General features: G+C 44.7%; 1 long non-coding RNA gene across 1 annotated transcript; it reads left to right on the forward strand.

The window, feature by feature from the left end:
- Positions 1-242: 242 nt before the first annotated feature.
- Positions 243-5,803, forward strand: LOC148526673 (uncharacterized). Its single transcript, XR_015878236.1, has 3 exons — positions 243-380; positions 485-620; positions 5,635-5,803. It is a non-coding gene; the product is annotated as an uncharacterized LOC148526673 (long non-coding RNA).
- The last annotated feature ends 12,956 nt before the right edge of the window (positions 5,804-18,759 follow it).

The raw sequence follows: 18,759 nt of genomic DNA on the forward strand, positions 1-18,759 counted from the left end.
AACTATATTCAAACTCAATGCTACTTTTAGACAGGTAGAATTTTAGAGAAAGATATCCAACTTTCCCACTGTATATGTTTTGCTTTATCTGTATATTCCAGTTTTATACTATAGTGCTGCAGGATATTCTCAGGCTGGCTATGTATATGAAAGTTGGTGACACTGGAAGAATTAATTTTTGTTGTTGTAGACCTTAGATATTTACCATTTCCTTCATCCCATTTTAACTTAACTCATATGTTTAGTTCATTTTATGCCTCTGGGGTAAAGGAGCGTGGTAGTATCCATTTAAATAATAATAATAAATTTCCACATTGGTGGTTCTCTCTGCAGGTGCTAGAATCACTAGGCTGCTGGGGCTAGAATCACCAGGCTGCTGGGTGAGTTCACTCTCTGCTCTGTTTACCTCAGGGTTATTTTGTTGGTACAGGATTACTCTGCGCATATTTCGTTATCGCATTCTGAAAATGGTTCCTCCTTTTAGTGTCCATGTATCTGGCACGACATTTGGCAGGAGCCTACTTGGGGACAGGAAGAGGTGATGCCTATGAGAGGTGTGAAGCGGAGTCGGGCTGAGGGATGGGTGGTGTGGTGGACACCTCTTGAGGTTCACAATGCAGGTACGCATCATGATGGCTCTTAGAAAGGTCAAATGTAGCCTCCTGGCGGGGAAACGTTCAGCACCAAAACTCTCATAGAGCTCACCATTGTGGTAAACCTCGAAGATGAACTCAAACAGTTGCTCAGCCACCACCAGTTAGCATATTCCACCATAAGTAAAGGGTTGGGAAATGTTATGAAGCTGGTGTAGTTTTCCCCCTCACTGTCGTGGAACATGATGGAGAAGTCCTCCAAGTTGTCCACCACATGCCTCATGATTAGCTCATGTGCATCCCTAGCCATTAGCTGAGTGTCATACATGACATAGGAGAGGGACTGGAGCAAGCTGGCTCTGTCCCCTGTGATGGAGACAATGGCGTGCGGCACCATCTTCCCATTAACATTCAAAAACTCAATTGCCATGTTCGAAATCCAAATAGTAATCAAGTGAAGTATCGTATTACAATCCAAATTAAATTAAGTTTTCAACTATCCAAATACAAATCAAGTGAATTTACTAAAAAGAAAAAACCTAGTCAAAGTGTTAGGTTCTTAGCAGGGGCTTCTCCAGAGGTGGGGCTGCAGCGCAATCCAATATTCAAATAGGGGAGCCACACCAACTGTCACTCCAAATACTGTCAAATATCACTGGCAGTGATGATCACTAGGCACCTACCCCGACGTTTAGGGTTAGGCACCAGGAGGGAGGGTTAGGGTTAGGCACCAAGGGGAGGGTTAGGGTGAAGATTAGGGCTAGAAAAAAAAAACCATGTGTTGACAATTTCTGTGTCAACCATATGTGTCGATCTAATGACCTGTCGACCTTCAGTACCTGTCGACCTTACCAGTTGGCCTTTAGTGTGTCGACCTTCAGACCTTGTCGACATTGCCTGTCTAACTTCCATTGTCTACCCAAACATTGCCTACCTATTTACTGTAAACAGGGCCGAGACTAATTTATTTGGTAAGCATATATTTTGGCACCCCTTGGTGGACCACAACCACATAATATATATGTGTACACACATATTTACAAATGCATATGTGTAGCCAAAGGAAGAGGTGAGCAGAGAGAGGGGGTGACGAATATGTGATACCCCTAGCCTGGGACTATCATTTAGGTATCACATTATAAATTCATAGGCATAGTGAGTCATATATATATATATATATATATATATATATATATATATCAAAAGAATGGAGGGTATTAATGCAGGGTGAGGGAGAGGAGGGAGGATATTCATGCAGGGTGAGTGAGAGGAGGGAAGGTATTAATGCAGGGTGGGTGAGAGGAGGGAGAGTATTAATGCAGAGTGGGTGAGAGGAGGGAAGGTATTAATGCAGGCTGAGTGAGAGGAGGGAAGGTATTAATGCAGGGTGAGTGAGAAGAGGGAGGGTATTAATGCAGGGTGAGTGAGAGGAGGGAAGGTATTAATGCAGGGTGGGTGAGAGGAGGGAGGGTATTAATGCAGGGTGAGTGAGAGGAGTAAGGGTATTAATGCAGAGTGAGTGAGAGGAGGGAGGGTATTAATGCAGGGTGGGTGAGAGAAGGGAGGGTATTAATGCAGGGTGGGTGAGAGAAGGGAGGGTATTAATGCAGGGTGGGTGAGAGATGGGTGACTATTAATGCAAGGTGCGAAAGAGGAGGGAGGATAAGAATACTGACTAGTAAAAAGCTAGTATCAGGTTAAGGGAAGAGGCATACAGGATGGGAGGGCAGGAGAGAAATGCCGGCTGCAGGGACAGAGGTGCGTGTGGGCAGTGCAGTACTCACGCAGGGAGAGATGCTGGCATCCAGGCTTGATTCTCCCGGGCACCGCTGCTCTGTACGCCCTCGGTTACAGTTGTTGGGCCCAGTGGTGTGGTACTGTGACCCTGCATGTGCTGTTCCTGCCCCGGCCGGTGATCTTGGATGTTCTCCCCAGGCGCGGCTATCACTTCCTTAGCACCAGCTCCTTGGCTTAAAGGGACTGACACAGTGCAGCAATTGGTGGACAGCAGCGTGTCAGGACCAGTGGCAGCATTGTCTGCCTAATAGATGGCCCTGAGTAATCACCCCCCGGCATCTTCTGTTTGTGTTGTACCGGGCTGGGGCGTCCTCCAGGTGGCTCCGCCTCCCAGTACATGCCTCTGGGGTCCGAGCAGTGTCAAACCTACTCTGAGTAGAGTGGGTAAATATACTAAGCTGAGAGTTTGGGAGAGTTTGCAAACTTTGGAGAGTTTGGGCATTTTTTCCCACTCTCAAATTTACTAATGTCAAGCTCGGGAAAGAGATCTCCTTTGCTACGGGAAAATACTGGAGAGTTAGAAAACTCTCTTCAATTCACCATCGGTAAAACTTGAGAACCTTTTCACTATTGAAGATATTATTCTGGAATTTACCAAGCAGAGTTTCTGAACTCTCATGAGATGGAAAAACTCTCCTGTAAAAACTTGTGAAATAAATACACCTGCATGTGATCTGAGAGTTCGGCAGAAACATACACAGATCACTGTGATCCATGTATGTTTCTGCCTGTAAATATAGAAAAAAAATGTGAATATCAGAAAAAAATTACATAGGGTCCCCCCCCCAAAAAGCCTAACCAGCCCCAGGCTTGCCAGCCAGTCCTGGTTTCTAAAATTACGAGGAACAAAATGTGTAGGGTTCCACCGTAATTTAGAAACCAACACCAGGCTGCAGGGCCAGTCCTAGTTTTAAATATAGGGGGGGGAAATTGTGCAGGGTTCCCCCTATATTTAAAACCAGCACCAGACCCAAAACGGCTGGGCTGTAATGCCACAACCCGGAGACCCTTTCACCGGAGCTCTGGGGCCAAAGCATTATCAGCCCGAGCCGGTCAGGCCAATCCTGGTATCTCAGGGGAGGTGGGAACCCCCCCAAGAAGGGGTCCCCCCTGAAAGCCCAGGTTTGGTCTGAAGCCCAGGGCTCTTCTCCGCACCCCTGGAACATTGGGTATGGGGGTAATAAAGTGGGGAAATTTAAGTAAACTATTGTATTTTACAGAGGGACTACAGGTGCCAGCATGGCTGCCCTTTGGCACTTGTGGAACTACAAGTGCCAGCAAGCAGCCAGCACCTGTACCCCTACTGTAAAATAAATAGTTTAAAAAAGAAAAACACACACACCGTGCCAAGTATAACTTTATTACATACACCTACCCATTCACACATACTTACCTATACCAGATGCTTCTGTCCTCTTCTCCAGTAGAATCCTTAATGCCTGGCCCTGCAAAAAAGATTGCATACTCACCTATATTCTGGTGCTGGTCTCCGCAAGTAATCCATGGACCTTTGAAAAAAACAAACGAGTTTACCGATCCACGCATCGGTATCAGTATGTGTGATGCCACACATATTGATACCTCCCGAATACCAGCTGACGGGACTGCACGAGGCCTCTTCTGTTTGTGTTGTACCGGGCTGGGGCGTCCTCCAGGTGGCTCCACCTCCCAGTACATGCCTCTGGGGTCCGAGCAGTGTCAAACCTCCTCTGAGTAGAGTGGGTAAATATACTAAGCTGAGAGTTTGGGAGAGTTTGCAAACTTTGGAGAGTTTGGGCATTTTTTTCCACTCTCAAATTTACTAATGTCAAGCTCGGGAATGAGATCTCCTTTGCTACGGGAAAATACTGGAGAGTTAGCAAACTCTCTTCAATTCACCATCGGTAAAACTTGAGAACCTTTTCACTATTGAAGATATTATTCTGGAATTTACCAAGCAGAGTTTCTGAACTCTCATGAGATGGAAAAACTCTCCTGTAAAAACTCGTGAAATAAATACACCTGCATGTGATCTGAGAGTTCAGCAGAAACATACACAGATCACTGTGATCCATGTATGTTTCTGCCTGTAAATATAGAAAAAAAATGTAATATAAAAAAAAAATTACATAGGGTCCCCCCCCAAAAAAAAGCCTAACCAGCCCCAGGCTTGCCAGCCAGTCCTGGTTTCTAAAATTACGAGGAACAAAATGTGTAGGGTTCCACTGTAATTTAGAAACCAAGACCAGGCTGCAGGGCCAGTCCTAGTTTTAATTATAGGGGGGGGAAATTGTGTAGGGTTCCCCCTATATTTAAAACCAGCACCAGACCCAAAACGGCTGGGCTGTAATGCCACAACCCGGAGACCCTTTCACCAGAGCTCCGGGGCCAAAGCATTATCAGCCCAAGCCGGTCAGGCCAAGCCTGGGATCTCAGGGGAGGTGGAGACCCCCCCAAGAAGGGGTCCCCCCCCGAAACCCCAGGCTTGGTCTGAAGCCCAGGGCTCTTCTCCGCACCCCTGGAACATTGGATATGGGGGTAATAAAGTGGGGAAATATAAGTAAACTATTGTATTTTACAGTGGGACTACAGGTGCCAGCATGCCTGCCCTTTGGCACTTGTGGAACTACAATTGCCAGCAAGCGGCCAGCGCCTGTACCCCCACTGTAAAATAAATAGTTTAATAAAGAAAAACACACACACCGTGCCAAGTATAACTTTATTACATACACCTACCCATTCACACATACTTACCTATACCAGATGCTTCTGTCCTCTTCTCCAGTAGAATCTTTAATGCCTGGCCCTGCAAAAAAGATTGCATACTCACCTATATTCTGGTGCTGGTCTCCGCAAGTAATCCATGGACCTTTGAAAAAAAAAAAAACAAGTTTACCGATCCACGCAGAGGTGTCAGTATGTGTGATGCCACACATATTGATACCTCCCGAATACCAGCTGACGGGACTGCACGAGGCTTGCAGTCTCGCCAGCCAATCAGTGGCCGCTAACTGTAGAGCGGCCGCTGATTATCTCCAGCTACTGACAGTTCCCACAGGACAGGACTGTGATTAATCTCTCAACTGGTACGCCTTGATTACCTTATTTTTATTGGTGAAGTTTTTATTATATTGCATTATATACACATATAAATGTATTATATGTATGAGAATTTTGAATATATTGTGCAGAACTAAAACTTTATAGTATTGCACTATTTTTGGATCCCTTTTCTTCTCTCTTCTATGTCATTATATGGATGCAGAACATTGAGAGATTAAGAAGTGTCCAGTACGTTGAATTGACTATGATTGGAACCTTGAAAAGATATCCTTGTTTCTGAAAATCGGTTTGAAGATAGAAGAGTTTATATACCCTGTTGGGTGAACTTTATTTTATTGCATTCTTGAGTATTGGCATATGTGATACCTATCTAATATTTTGTTTCTCTTACTTATGTGGTAGCGCTTAGTGATATACCCTTGTTGTTACATCAAGAAATAGTATATTAAAAAAAAATTACCACATCCCATTTACCTGTAAGGGGGTTACATAAATTCTTAAGAAAAAACAAGAAGTTTAATTGTTTTTGACATATTTATTGTGAAATATAAAAGTGTAGATGATATCACTGTGTTTTTGTCTTAATTACATAATAAAATAACAATAAAATCAAACAATAATAGAAACAAAACCATAATTCTTGAAAAAATTGTTAATATCTTGTTTTTTTTGTCTTCAAACTTCGTTTTGTCGCTTTTCGCTTATAAGATTTTTCTGTGTCGTCTCTGTGTATCATCCAGCAGTAGTCAGCCATCATGCTGACGTCCCAATGACCCTGGTATCTTCTTTCTACATCTTTAACATCTTGGTGGAACCATTTACCCTGTTCTTCACTGTAGTCTCCGAGATTATTCGGGAAATGTTCAATATGGGAATTCAAAAAATGTACCTTTAAACTCATATTGCAGCCAAGGTTTCTGTAACTATTAAGCATTTCGCTTACAATTTATTTGTAGTTTGGATCCTTGACATTGCCTAAACATTTTTAAATCACTTGTTTGAACGAAGTCCACGCCACAAGTTCCACAATATTCATTACACGCCCCAAATGGTCATATTTTATTAACTTTCTAATGTCAGGGCCTGTAAAAATGCCTTCCTTCAGTTTAGCATTGGATAGGTTAGGGAATTTGGTGCAAAGATATTTGAAAGTTTCTCCATCTTTAGGCAGTGCTTTTACAAATTGTTTCATCAGTGCTAATTTTATATGTAGATGTGGAAGTAAAACTTTATTTGGATCTACTAAACTGGATTTGATGATATTATTTTTTTCCAATTTCTAAACTTTTTCGAACTGGCCAATTGTTTTTTTGCCAATGTAAATTGTTATCTCTGCTATTCCATTCACAGAGAAAATATGGGAATGTAGTGTAACCTTGTTGCTGGCCAAGTACCAAGCATAAAATTTTAAGATCGCCACATATTAACCAGTTGTGTCTTGCATATCCAATCAGTTCCTAAACAGTTTTCACATTTTCATATGTTTTTTTAAGATAGACTGAATGTGCTAATGGTATTGAGGCGTATGTGTTGCCATTGTGCAATAAAACAGCTTTTAAACTTCTTTTTGAAGAATATATGAATAACCTCCATCCTTCCGGGTTGTATTCAATAGCAAACTTTTGCATTAAGCCTTTGATATCATTGCAATAAACGATATTGTCCTCTTTCATAAAAAAATATGTAAATGCCTCTTCTCTTCATCGATACCAAAATATGTAGTGTCAGAATCTAATAAATTGTATACCTTCAAACGAGATCCAAGCAGTTCGGCTGCATCTTTGGGGAGTCCAAGATCCCTCACCAAATCATTTAGTTGATTCTGTTTCAGCGGTCACGGTGTATTACCCGAACATTCTGCATGAAATATTTCACCACTACTCGGCATATCATCAGATGAAGTTTGTGACAATATATTGTCAATATCTGTAGGTGGATTAGGTACTGGTAATTCAGGTTCACGTGGTATCGGTTTCGTAACTGATTCGACAACAGGGAAGGTGATTTTGTGCTTGGTTTTAGAATGATGTCTAAACATCAATTGAACAAAAATAGCAATTGTTAATGTGATTAGTTGGCTCCCTCCATATCATAGGAACACCAAAAGATAAAGCTTAATTCTTACCAGCAATCCATTTCCGTAGTATTTCAACATAAGCCGAACAAACTTTGGGCCTGATTCAGACCCGCTCGCGGTTCGATGTTGCCAAAGTACGCATGCGCACGACGGAGGCGGCTCCGTCGTATGCATGCGCGAGACCCGAATATGGGTCTCGCACCAAAGGGGGAGTGCTGTCGATGGTGATTGACAGCATGCCCCCTTTGGTGGGCGTGCCAGGGGCATGGCTGCCCAGACGGAGGCGTTCCCATGGGAACGCCTACCGTCTGGGGCCGGCCCCACTGACATCACTAGTGATGTCAGTAGGAGTGCTTTTGGCTCTGATAGAGCCAAAAGCACTCCAGGGCTTGCGGCAGCGAGACCCTACCGCAAGGGTCTCGTGGCAAGACCGATGGAACGATCTCGTTGCAATGGTCTTGACCATCGTGACCATAATTTTGGCCGCTCGCTATAGCTGTGGGTGGTCACCCACAGTTATGCGAGCGGCCAGGAGGCTGCTCCAAAAAGGAGGAGGGACGGCCCTGATTCAGAGCGTCCGGCTCTGAATCAGGGCCTTTGTGTGGAGCCCACTTGATGTAATATCTTTATTCCGAAATAAGTAAAATAGGCCTTTTTTATGAAATCACCTATGTTTCTTCTTTGTTTTTCTATAGTATATTGTCCACAAATATAACAAAATACATCTGCACTATTTTTACATTGTCTTGATGCCATCTTCAACTATTCAAAAGGCACAGATGAAAACTCAAGCATTAACCACTTGCCTGGCACAGTCATATCAGATACGACCATACCAGACTGGGCTTTACCTGCTATGGTCGTATCTGATATGACCAGTCAAAATGCCCACTGTGCGGCTTCGGGGAAGCTGATCTTCCAGCAGCCGCCTATATAAGATGGACCTACTGGTCCCTCTGCATCACTCGATACTCCCCCTGTGTGCCCTGATCACTGTGGCCAGCAGTGATCGGGCAGCGGGCGTGACCCCCCTCCCTGCGCGGCTGCCCTGCTGTGTCCCCGGCCTGGGCAGCCGGAGGGACCCCCTCCCCCTTGTCCCCTCTGGCGTGGTTTTGACTTATAGAGGCAGCAGCGGCGGCTTGTTAGCCGCTGCTGCTGCTCTGTTTCTGGGGAGACGGCGGCCCTCCCACCTCTTCCTACACCAGCACTGGCTGCCGGTGACATAACTACAGAAGCAGCAGCTGCGGCTCCTGTCAGCCGCGGCTGCCGCTCTGCTCTCAGGGAGCCGGCGGCTCTCCTACCTGTTCCATCACCGGCGCTGGCTGCCGGCGACATCGGAGCTACAGAAGCAGCAGCTGCGGCTCGTGTCAGCCGCGGCTGCTGCTCTGTCCCCGGGGAGCCGGCAGCTCACTCACCTCACCCACCTGTAAGAAAATGACAGAAGCAGCAGCCGCAGCGGCGGCGGCTACTACTCTGTCCCCGCACCGCGTATCCGGCAGCAGCCCACTCACTCCTCCCCAGGCCAGTTACCTAGTTTCCTGTCCCCGACCCCTCCTGCTGGCTGCAACTCCGCCCCTGGCCCGATCACTGCTGGACACAGTGATCGGGCTTTGTAAATACACACAAAAAAAAGAATCACTAAATAAATAAATATATATATATATATATATATATATACATTTATATAGTGATTCTTTTTTTTTAATGCGTGTGTGTATGTGTTTATATATATATATATATACACTATATGAATATATATATATATATATATATACATAAATATGCGTATATATGCATATATATATAAATATATTTATATATACATATATGCGTGTGCGTATTTATATATATATATATATATATACACCTGTGTAATATATACACATGTATATATACATATACTGTATGTGTGTATATTAGGGGTGTGCACCGGCCACTTTTCGTGTTTTGTGTTTTGGTTTTGGATCTGGATCTTTCTTCGTGTTTTGGATCTGGATTGGTTTTGCCAAAACCACCCTTCCGTGTTTTGGGTTCTGGGTTTTGTGTTTTGGATCTGTATTTTTTTGAAAAAAAGCATAAAAACAGCTAAAATCACAGAATTTGTAGGTTTTTCTGCTCCTATGCTATTATTAACCTCAATAACCTTAATTTCCACTCATTTCCAGTCTATTCTGAACACCTCACACCTCACAATAGTGTTTTTATGTCCAAAAGGTTGCACCGAGGTAGCTGGATGACTATGCTAAGCGACACGAGTGGGCGGCACAAACACGTGACCCATCTAGGCGTGAAACTGCAGTGGCAGACAGGATGGCAGTTTGAAAAACTAGGCCCCAAACTGTACATAATGCAAAGAAAAAAAAGAGGTGCAAGATGGAATTGTCCTTGGGCCCTCCCACCCACCCTTATGTTGTATAAACAGGACATGCACACTTTAACAAACCAATCATTTCAGCGCCAGGGTCTGCCACACAACTGTGGCTGAAATGATTGGTTCGTTTGGGCCCCCACAAAACAAGCTGGCAATTAATCTGTCCCTGCACAAACTGGCTCTACGGAGGCAAGATGTCATCCTCATCCTCCTCATCCACCGATTCCTCACCCTCTTCAGTGTGTACATCCTCATCCTCACAGAGTATTAATTCATCCCCGCTGGAACCACAGGTCCCTCTGTACGTTCTGGAGGCTGGTCTCCCTGGAAGAGTTGATAATTAATTTTATGAACATCATCTTCTCCACATTTTGTGGAAGCAACCTCCTACGCCTTTCGCTGACAAGGTTCCCGGCTGCACTAAACACTCTTTCAGAGTACACACTGGAGGGGGGGCAACTCAGGTAAAATAGAGCCAGTTTGTACAGGGACCTCCAAATCGCTTCTTTTTCCTGCCAGTACAGGTACGGACTGTCTGACATGCCTACTTGGATGCTGTCACTGATGTAATCCTTTAACAGACAGACGCACGCTTGTCACTGCTGCTTTGAGGATGCAAGTACGGCTACAGCCCACACAATTCACAAAGACAGAAAAAAAAAAAAGAATATTTTTGTTTGTGGAGCGCACTTTGAGGGTTACACCACCCTTTAACAGACAGACGCACGCTTGTCGCTGCTGCTTTAAGGATGCAGGTGCGGCTACAGCCCACACATTTCACAAAGACCAAAAAAAAAAGAACAATATTTTTATTGTTTGTGTAGCACACTTTGAAGGTGTCACCACCCTTTAACAGACAGATGCACGCTTGTCGCTGCTGCTTTGAGGATGCAGGTGGAATCTAGACGGGATTTGGAACCGGGGACACACTACCTCCATCAATTGTCTAAATCCCACTGCACTAATGGCGGATACCGGACGCACGTCTAACACCAACATAGCAGTCAAGGCCTCAGTTATACGTTTTGCTTCAGGATGACTGCTGTCGTACTTCATCCTCATCGCTAGGGACTGTTGGAGGGTCAATTGTTTAGTAGAAGTAGTGATGTTCCTACTTCCTCTCTGGGATGATGAACAACTCCCAGCAGCAGCAATAGCACTAGGAGGAAGTGGTTCTTGATCTTTCCCTATTTTATTTTTATCGGAGAAAGTTTGGTCCTCCATTTATGTTATATTGATATATACGTGCGGCTAAAGCGCACACAAACACAGAAAATATTTTTTTATTTTTGCTGGAGAGTAGTGCACTTTGTGGGTTACACCACCCTTTAAGAAATGAGCCAGCCGGCTCTTTACTTATGGGACACAGGCGCACGCTTGGCGCTGCTCCTTTGTTGATGCACGTGCGGCTACTGCGCACACAATTCACAAACACAGAAAATAATTTTTTTTTTGGTTTGGACTGGAGTGTACTTTCGGGGGTTACAGCACCCTTTAACGGTCAAGCCAGCCGGCCCTTTACTTATGACACAGGCGCACGCTTGGCACTACTTTGTTGATGCACGTGCGGCTACTGCGCACACAATTCACAAACACAGAAAATATATATTTTTTTGGATTGGAGTGTACTTTGGGGGTTACAGCACCCTTTAACGGTCAAGCCAGCCGGCCCTTTACTTATGACACAGGCGCACGCTTGGCACTACTTTGTTGATGCACGTGCGGCTACTGCGCACACAATTCACAAACACAGAAAAATTTTTTTTTTTTTTTGGTTTGGACTGGAGTGTACTTTGGGGGTTACAGCACCCTTTAACGGTCAAGCCAGCCGGCCCTTTACTTATGACACAGGCGCACACTTGGCACTACTTTGTTGATGCACGTGCGGCTACTGCACACACAATTCACAAACACAGAAAATATATATTTTTTGGTTTGGAGTGTACTTTGGGGGTTACAGCACCCCTTAACGGTCAAGCCAGCCGGCCCTTTACTTATGACACAGGCGCACGCTTGGAACTACTTTGTTGATGCACGTGCGGCTACTGCGCACACAATTCACAAACACAGAAAATAAATTTTTTTTGGTTTGGACTGGAGTGTACTTTGGGGGTTACAGCACCCTTTAACGGTCAAGCCAGCCGGCCCTTTACTTATGACACAGGCGCACGCTTGGCACTACTTTGTTGATGAACGTGCGCTACGCACACAATTCACAAACACAGAAAATAATTTTTTTTTTGGTTTGGACTGGAGTGTACTTTCGGGGGTTACAGCACCCTTTAACGGTCAAGCCAGCCGGCCTTTTACTTATGACACAGGCGCACGCTTGGCACTACTTTGTTGATGCACGTGCGGCTACTGCGCACACAATTCACAAACACAGAAAATAATTTTTTTTTTGGTTTGGACTGGAGTGTACTTTCGGGGGTTACAGCACCCTTTAACGGTCAAGCCAGCCGGCCCTTTACTTATGACACAGGCGCACGCTTGGCACTACTTTGTTGATGCACGTGCGGCTACTGCGCACACAATTCACAAACACAGAAAATATTTTTTTTTTTGGTTTGGACTGGAGTGTACTTTCGGGGGTTACAGCACCCTTTAACGGTCAAGCCAGCCGGCCCTTTACTTATGACACAGGCGCACGCTTGGCACTACTTTGTTGATGCACGTGCGCTACGCACACAATTCACAAACACAGAGAATAATTTTTTTTTTGGTTTGGACTGGAGTGTACTTTCGGGGGTTACAGCACCCTTTAACGGTCAAGCCAGCCGGCCCTTTACTTATGACACAGGTGCACGCTTGGCACTACTTTGTTGATGCACGTGCGGCTACTGCGCACACAATTCACAAACACAGAAAATAATTTTTTTTTTGGTTTGGACTGGAGTGTACTTTCGGAGGTTACAGCACCCTTTAACGGTCAAGCCAGCCGGCCCTTTACTTATGACACAGGCGCACGCTTGGCACTGCTTTGCTGATGCACGTGCGGCTACTGCGCACACAATTCACAAACACAGAAAATATTTTTTTTTTTGGTTTGGACTGGAGTGTACTTTCGGGGGTTACAGCACCCTTTAACGGTCAAGCCAGCCGGCCCTTTACTTATGACACAGGCGCACGCTTGGCACTACTTTGTTGATGCACGTGCGGCTACTGCGCACACAATTCACAAACACAGAAAATATATTATTTTTTTAGCACTTGGGGGGAGCGCCCCTGATGGACAGAGCACCCCCTGGACAACACTACAGCACCCCTTTAGGACTGGGACACTGCACAGGACTTTGGAGTGGACACAGCCCCTATGGAGAACTGACTGCACAACAGTCCAGCCAGCCCCTATGGACTTTGAAGTAGTGGACACAGCCCCTATTAACAACAGCAGCACAGCACAACACAGCCAGCCCCTATGGACTTTGAAGTAGTGGACAACAGCAGCATTACACTACACTACACTACACAGCCCTAACTCCCACCCTCCCTCTTCACTGTCCACAGCCGAGTGAGAAAATGGCGCAGACGCGGGTATCTTATATAAGATCCAAAACCCGCGAGACTCGGAAGGCGGGATGATGACGTTTTGCCTCGATTTCAGATCCGAGTCAGGCGGGAAAAGTCGAGCCTGACTCGGATCGGACTCGGATCGGGGGGGCTCGGATTTCAGAAATCCGAACCCGCTCACCCCTAGTGTATATATATGTATATATATATATATATATATATATACACATATATATATATATAGAGAGAGAGAGAGAGAGAGATTGTGTGAGCAGCCCCCCAACCGCTGTCAAGGAAACATCGGCAGATGGGCTCAAACAATCGATTGTTTGTTTCGATGGTTGAACCCATCGGCCATCGATGGAACAGTTGTCAATGGCCATCACTTCAGTATACCATAAAAATGTTTATTTTTATGGTACATGGTGTTTAAAAAAAAATGCGTTGGAATAGTTTTAAAAAGATGTTCTTGACCTAATTCAATCATAAAAAAACGACAATTTTGGAGCGGTTTTTGGAAAAAAAATCCTCAGTTAAGTGGTTAAACACGTGCGTTCGTTACAAAATGCTCCAGCACTCTCACCTGAGAACAGTGGCAGACCGTGCAGGCAGTGTGGTGGCCGCCCCTCCCTTCAGCTGTCTCCTTCTTCGGGGTCCTGAGCCTGCTACTCAGTCACAAGCTCCGCCCCAGACTACATGAGGAGCTGCTGCTGTTGCATGAAGCCTGCTACTGTAATTTGTTCTATGATGGCTGCTTGATGAGTAGCATCAATTAGTGTGTATACTGTACTGTGTGAGTGGTGTGTACTGTATATGTACTGTGCGTGTGTGTATGTGGTGGTAGGCAGGGGTTCAAATGAGTGGTGTGTACTGTATATGTACTATGTGTGTGTAGTGTGTACTGTGTGTGTATGTGGTGGTAGGCAGGGGTTCAAATGAGCCAGCACAGGGCAAAACTGTGTTGCATCTGTTATATTTGGTTCCATCTTCGCAGCTCACCTTGTAGTTGTAGTTGTTGTGTGTGTGCAATGTTCCTTTAGACAGTATGGGGTTTAGGCCCTTTGTAAATTTCAGCTCCAGGCCCATGTGGACCTTAATCTGGCACAGGGAGCGGGGGAAGTTTTATGAAGAAAACTGAATTACAGCGTTCTATTCTACCGACTGAATTCATTTAAGACAATGTTTTATAATAAATGTAGGCAGAACACATTTATTACTTTAAAGAATCTGAAAAAAATTACCTATTCATAAATACACGTTTTGCAGAAAAACGTGATGTGATACGCAAAATCGGGAGTCATTTTCATGTTTGTGAACTCCTACTGGTACTGTGGTACACTTACATGGAGTACCTGAATGTACTGTATCTCACCCCTTCTCGGTGATTCCCCTCTGTTCCGGCTATGGCGTGGGTATGGCATCCATGACCAGCAGGATCCCCGAATACTCGGGTGCTTAGCACAAAGTACCTGATGGAGGGAACACATATGGACAACAGGTGCAGTGCAATAAAGAAATGTTGGATGCCAGACCATCTCATGAAGCAATAACAGGAAAACTTTATTAACACTCTACTGATTCCTCCAGCACAGTAAGCGTAATGGTTACAACCGCCAACTTCCTCCAGCACAATACTTGCATGCTGTATTATAAGCTTAATGGTTACAGAAGATTAATTACGTTCCACTCCAAACTAACACCTCCAGCGCAGTCTTACACATATGACACAGCAGTAAAATAGTAGCACATACTGGTACTGCTGGGCTCAGTAGTTCTATGCATGTCAGTCCAACAAATACTTCATACAGCATACAGGGGACTCCAGATTCAAAGTTCATCGCACTCGTCTCAATCCTCAAGACTGCTGACGTGCGGCACGTCCCATTACACAGGGACCCCATCTCCTTCCATCACCCTGCATACACTTTTTTCAGGCATACTGACATCCTGTGTATCCCGTGCCTCTAATACACGTCCCATTAGCCTGGTATCTTTCATCTGACGTGCTGGCAACTTAATGCAGACCATTAACCCTTTCACTGCTGTGCTTCTCTACTTCAGCACATGGTTACACAGGATTCTTCCACAGGACTCCCCTCTAGCCACACTGCCATCTTGCACTGACCTCTCCCTCACTATGGGGCACTTCGCCAGGGGCCATCAACCAGGGATCCAGCATTACACCTCACAGACACTCACCCTCTCATCACAAGGGCTGTTTCTTCACTGGAGATCTCTCATCTTCCTCTGTGGCACCAGGCAGCACTTCCCCCACGATCTTCTTCTAATAAGGGAGTATCATTATCAATGGTGCTGCTCCTCATATTGCATCTCCCTTGCAGGACTGTGAGGAGAGGTAACTCCCCCCTTATCTGTATCCAGGGACCTTTCTAAAACCCCTTATTGCCTAGGGGCTTCTTGCAGGGGGGTCCTTACTGTATTACAGGGGCATTCCCCTGTACATATAACTTGAGGCTCATGGCAGCCACCATGCACCCTCCCCTGAATGCCAAAGTACCGCGGGACCATCCTCCTCCTGTCCCGAGGGCCGACCTCCTTCTCCTCCACGAGGATGCCGGAAACCTTAGTCTTTATGGGCTCAGGCCCCGACATCACAGGCTGCAGCATTGGCCGGGATGCATTCGTGCCTACCGCAAGGCCATTCCCCCTTTGATCACCCGTGAGGCCACACCCCCTGTGTAGTTTCCTTCCCCCTGCCCTCCCGGTGATTCATAGATGTCACTGGGAGGTGGGGCTTAATCGTGGCAGCGTTGGAAGGCGGGACTTAAATTGTGGGGGCGGGGCTTAAGCCTTACACTCCCAGGTATTACATGTTCAGAAGCGAAAAATCTATAAGTATTACATAAATTCGTTAAAAAAAGCTTTTTCATCACAGACCAGTGTAATTGGTATACTAAAACATGCCCCATTTCATGCACCAAGCACACTTTCCAATGAAGCCCCACATTTCTCTCTTCTAGGAGAAATAACTGAGGAGGAGTATAGAGCCTTACTGTAACAAAAATCTCAAAATTCACTTGTTTTCTTTCTTTGTCCCATCAGTAGCGGAAGCCGAGTCGTCCGACCCTCCAATGGCTCCTGCTGCTAGAGCGAGGGGATAGACCTCAGCCAGAGAGGAAGAGCAGCTGCAAAAAACAGGTAAGTGTACAGCTGAGGGACCATACGTGCCTACTTTTGAAAAAGCATTTCAGGAAGATTGTGAAAAAAGCACCAGAGCAGTAAAGTAAAGCAGTAGCGTGTACTCCTACATCTGAGAGGCATATCATAAATTTTACTAAAGGCACACATCCACTTGACGATTAAATTGAGCGATTGAACGATAACGATATCGTTCGATAATCGTTTGAAAATCGTTGGTCGTTTAGACATCTATCATCGTACAAATATTTTGTACAACCTGACGATATCGTCAGGTTCAACATGTTTGCAGATGATTGATGTGCCTTCACTGAACGACTGCTTGTTCAGTGAAGGCACATCACAGACAAACGACTGCACGATTACAATGTTGTCTAATGGATGTGTGTCTTTACATTCAAATGTAAACAAGCCTAAAAGCAGTTAGTAAGATCTATTTGTTGATGAAAACTGACTGATACTTTTCAGAAAATGCATGTAGCCATAGGGATCATTGTGCCTTTTAACCAATGCAGGAAAATGATACTAATGATCCCATTTGAATGTATATACAGCAAGGTGCATAAATATTGGGACATTGACGGAATTTTCATATTTTGGCCTCTATTCACCACCACAATGGCTTTGAAATGAAATAAACAAGATGTGCTTTAACTGCAGACTTTCAGATTTAATTTGAGGGTAATTACATCCAAATCAGGTGAACGGTGTAGGAATTACAACGGTTTCTATATGTGCCTCCCACTTTTTAAGGGACCAAAAGTAATGGGACAAACTAAACAATCCTAAATCTAACTTTCACTTTTTAATACTTTGTTGCAAATCCATTGCAGGCAATTACAGCCTGAAGTCTGGAACACATAGACATCACCAGATGCTGGGTTTCATCCCTGGTGATGCTCTGCCAGGCCTCTACTGCAAATGTCTTCAGTTCCTGTTTGTTCTTGGGGCATTTTCCCTTCAGTTTTGTCTTCATCAAGTGAAATGCATGCTCAATCGGATCAGGTCAGGGGATTGACTTGGCCATTGCATAACATTCCACTTTTTAGCCTTAAAAAACTCTTTGGTTGCTCTTGCAGTATGCTTCGGGTCATTGTCCATCTGCACTGTGAAGCGCCGTCCAATGAGTTCTGAAGCATTTGACTGAATATGAGCATATAATATTGCCCAAAACACTTCAGAATTCATTCTGCTACTTTTGTCAGCAGTCACATCATCAATAAATACAAGGGAACCAGTTCCATTGGCAGCCATACATGCCCACGCCATGACACTACCACCTCCATGCTTCATTGATGAGGTGGTATGTTTTGGATCATGAACAGTTCCTTTCCTTCTCCATACTCTTCTCTTCCCATCACTCTGGTACATGTTGATCTTTGTCTCATCTGTCCATAGGAAGTTGTTCCAGAACTGTAATGGCTTTTTTAGATGTTGTTTGGCAAACTCTAATCTGGTCTTCCTGTTTTTGTGGCTCACCAATGGTTTACATCTTGTGGTGAACCCTCTATATTCACTCTTGTGAAGTCTTCTCTTGATTGTTGACTTTGACACATATACACCTACCTCCTGGAGAGTGTTCTTGATTTGGCCAACTGTTGTGAAGGGGTTTTTGTTCACCAGGGAAATAATTCTTCTGTCATCCACCACAGTTGTTTTCCGTGGTCTTCTGGGTCTTTTGGTGTTGCTGAGCTCTCTGGTGCGTTCTTTCTTTTCAAGAATGTTCCAAACAGTTGATTTGGCCACACCTAATAATTTTGCTATCTCTCTGATGGGTTTGTTTTGATTTTTCAGCCTAATGATGGCTTGCTTCACTGATAGTGACAGCTCTTTGGATCTCATATTGAGAGTCGACAGAACTGATTTCAAATGCAAATGTCACACCTAGAATCGACTCCAGACCTTTTACCTGCTTAATTCATAATGAAATAATGAGGGAATGACCCACACCTGTCCATGAAATAGCTTTTGAGTTGATAGTCCCATTACTTTTGGCCCCTTAAAAAGTGGGAGGCACATATAGAAACCGTTGTAATTCCTACACCGTTCACCCGATTTGGATGTAATTACCCTCAAATTAAATCTGAAAGTCTGCAGTTAAAGCACATCTTGTTTGTTTAATTTCAAAGCCATTGTGGTGGTGAATAGAGGCCAAAATATGAAAATTCTGTCAATGTCCCAATATTTATGCACCTGACTGGAACTCTGTG

The sequence above is a fragment of the Taudactylus pleione genome, unplaced genomic scaffold (genome assembly GCF_031769625.1).
Source record: "Taudactylus pleione unplaced genomic scaffold, aTauple2 ptg000095l, whole genome shotgun sequence".
In the NCBI taxonomy this organism is placed as follows: domain Eukaryota; kingdom Metazoa; phylum Chordata; class Amphibia; order Anura; family Myobatrachidae; genus Taudactylus; species Taudactylus pleione.